General features: G+C 38.6%; 1 pseudogene; it reads left to right on the forward strand.

Moving 5' to 3' along the window:
• Positions 1-2,865: 2,865 nt before the first annotated feature.
• On the forward strand, positions 2,866-3,638 carry LOC110867341 (annotated as a pseudogene).
• Positions 3,639-3,731: the final 93 nt, after the last annotated feature.

The raw sequence follows: 3,731 nt of genomic DNA on the forward strand, positions 1-3,731 counted from the left end.
TTTGTCGTTTGTCGTCAATTCGATAAATGAGTTGAAGTATTGCACTTTGTCATTCATTGTGAGAATTTGATCTCGTGAGTTATCGTAACTGCTGTATTGATCACTAACCCTGTTTTGTGTGCATTATTGTGAAATTAGGTTAACAGGGATAAAATCATATTCTGTCAGTACTAAATCTGCAATGTGAGTCATTCTCTTTTTATTAACTGTTTTACAATACTCCAAATTATTTTCAGAGTTATAATTACAGTGATTAAGTTTATGTAATCACCAAATTACAGCCCGTATGTGGGGTATTGTGCACAGTATTATTATTATTGTTTCCTTCACATTAGGTGGGCGAGCCTAAATGTGACATACGTCACTCATTGGGACAGCCAATGGTGATATGACCACAGTCACAGAGCTGGTCTGTGACAAATACCTATTCTTGAATGTTGGTTGATAATAAACATATGTAAAAACCCTTAATACTGTAAATTATAACAAATCTATCGTTTTTATAAAATGAATGATTCACTCAGTATTTCCCCGCTGACAAAATCTTTTTCAAACATGTTTCAGGTGACTTGCTGTAAATCAGGAAAAGTGCTGAGGAGCATTTCAAGCTTAAAATAGTGGCTCAGTATAAAATAAAGAAAGATGTTTTGAAATAAGAATTTATCACTAAACTTATGTATTGTAAATTATCGGGGTTTCATCCCGAAGTGTGAAATACAAATAATCGGGAAAAGTTTTAGCTTTACAACGATCCTGATGTTAAATTTCCGCTGCTAAACTCAATTAAACAAATATCACGGGGTTTCTGTCTCGCGGCTCCGGAAACGGGTCAAACCGGGTCGGGGGCCGTGACATAAACGTACTCTTCTAGAGTGGCAGAGTTTTATCAAAAGTTTCACAAGGGCGGAAAGTCATGAGACCAAAAATTTTCTTCCCATCGCTATGTTTCATGTTATAAGTTCGGGTCCATTCGATTCGGGTTGGGTCAAAACAATAATAAGTCCAAATTCTTCATTCATTCAAATGACACATTCTCACACATAAAAAGACCAAAATATTTATAGCGATGCGATATAAATGGTAAGTAACTAGACGAAGAACTAGTTTCCTTTTTTATAAAAACTAGTTTTACACTTTATTTAAACTCACATCTACTTTAAATGCTGCGTATTCACATTTTTCTTAACTCAATACGAAAATATAAATAAATATTTTGGACAATAAACTTGGTAGTGGCAAGGAAAATAGGGGGGGGGGGCAAATATTTTCTTTAAAATGTCAGGCGGAAAATCGAAAAATTTACACTATTAACCAAAACGTTGGCGGGGCGGCGACCCTCCTTGCCTCTTCAAAGCTGCGCCAGTGCCCTTGTATGCCTAACGTGTCCCTATGTTTGAAAAAAAGAGTAAATTACAAAGTTCGTCCTTTATGTATGTCTAAAATATCAAAGTATGTCCTTTATCTTTAATAACCTCAGAAAACATACTTAATGTTTGAAAAACCATTCAGGTTATGTCCTTTACCCTAAACCTAGTTTGTTTTCCCAGTTAAGTCAGGTCATGTGAGAAGCACATGAGGGCATTAATGTCATTCTACCATCATCCTTTCTCTCTCTCCCACACTCTGTCTCTTTCTCTCTAGAACACACACACTCTCTCTCTTCTCTCTCTCTAATTATACATATATAGAGACATAATTTTTCTCTCTCTATCACATTTCTATCTCTCTCTAACTCCCCTACCACCACCACCACCTGCTCCCACCGTCTCCCACCACAACGCCGTCACCACCATCCACCTGCCACCAACAACACCACCACCCCATCAGCAACCACCATCTTGAAGCATCGACATCGTTTCCATGGACACAGAGTTCCTCGGCGTCGTCAACCGCCCTAACCACCACCACTTCCCCCACCACCGCGCGACCAGCACGCTTCCGATTCATATCAGCACGCAACCAGAACTCGGAAACCCTAACCACTGTGACCAGCACACGATTTGTTCAGTGATTTGTTCAGTGAAATTTTCGGAGATCTGTTCAGTGATTGAAACCCTAACCGCTGTGACCAGCCTGAGATCTAGATCTGTAAGTGAAGACTTGAAATTTTCGGAACTTATGATGAAGCCCTAGATCTGTAATTGATGTTTGAGATCTATAATTGAAGCCTGAGATTTGTAATTGCATTTGATTTTGGAAAGAGAAAGGTAAGAGGTCGATTTAAAACTGGTTGAGGTTTGTATTGTTGTTGCTTGGATTTATGTCCGGCGGGTGGTTATGGGTGATGATGGCTAGATATTGCCGGAGGTTGCAGGCTCGGTGGTGGTGGTTCTGATGGTTTGTTGTTGCTTGAGTTTATTTCCGGCAGGCGCGGGTGAGTTGTCTAAGTGAGTTGTCTGTGTATCTGTAATAAATTGTTTTATTTATTGGTTTTATGATTATTAATTATAATATTTAGGATAAAATGACTAAAATACCCTTATGTGGGATTGACTTAGTCAACTTTAACCATGAAAACTAATTGTGTTATGACTAAAGGACATAACCTGATTGGTTTTTCAAACATTAAGGATGTTTTCTGAAGTTATTAAAGATAAAGGACATACTTTGATATTTTAGACATACATAAAGGACGAACTTTGAAATTTACTCGAAAAAAAATAAAGAGGTGGGATGACTGATGTGACTAGTTTAGCAAGGGATCCGGGGGTACATTAAGTAAAAAATTCATAGGAGAGGAGGTACGTTTACCTATATACCACCCATTGTCAAGCAACACATAAATTGAGGGTTTAGCAAATTCACTATCCACACCAGATTCATCATATATCCTCATCAAAGCCTCTTAATAGTATGAGCTCTAGCATGGAAGAGGTCTTTGAAACACTTCCTCAACACACTTGTAGCTGGTTGAAAGGCAAGATGACCATGCACAAGTATCAAGACTTTTGGGCATCCAAAGAGTCACTGGACGGAGGAATTTTGGCTCAACAAAACTTCAAGGCTGAGCCTAGTGATGTATTTTTATGTAGTGCCCACAAAACTGGCACAACTTGGCTAAAGTCCTTGGCTTTTGCCATTGCAACCCGTGAAAAGTTTGATGTATCCGCGAGTCCATTGCTCACAAAGTTGGTTCATGAATGTGTTCCTTGTCTAGAGAAACAATTTGAGGAAATTAAAAGCAGCCGCGGAAATTCAAGCTTACCATTTGTGGCTACACACCTTCCTTACGCTTCATTGTCGGTTATGGTCCATACTGGGATCATATATTGGGATACTGGAAAGCAAGCCTGGAAAGGCCGGAGCGAATCCTTGTCTTGAAATATGATGATTTGAGAAAGGAACCTACAAGCAATGTGAAGAGGCTTGCAGAGTTCATTGGGTACCCTTTTTCAGTCAATGAAGAGAAAGCAGGTGTGGTTGATGATATTATAAAGTTGTGTAGTTTTGAGAATCTGAGCAACTTAGAAGTGAATAAAACTGGAAAGCGGGAAGGTGGTGGTTAGTTAGAAAACCGACTTTATTTCAGGAAAGCTGAGGATGGAGATTGGAAGAACTACTTCAATGATGAGATGAAAGAAAAGATAGATAAACTAACGGATGAGAAACTGGGCCACACTGGTTTAGTTTTGGAATGAAGTTTAATGTAGAGTTAATTACTGTTTTCGTCCCTGAGGTTTGTCAAAAATAACGGTTTCAGTCCATTAGTTTAAAAATTGCAATTTCAGTCC

Source organism: Helianthus annuus, chromosome 7, assembly GCF_002127325.2.
Source record: "Helianthus annuus cultivar XRQ/B chromosome 7, HanXRQr2.0-SUNRISE, whole genome shotgun sequence".
Taxonomy (NCBI): Eukaryota; Viridiplantae; Streptophyta; class Magnoliopsida; order Asterales; family Asteraceae; genus Helianthus; species Helianthus annuus.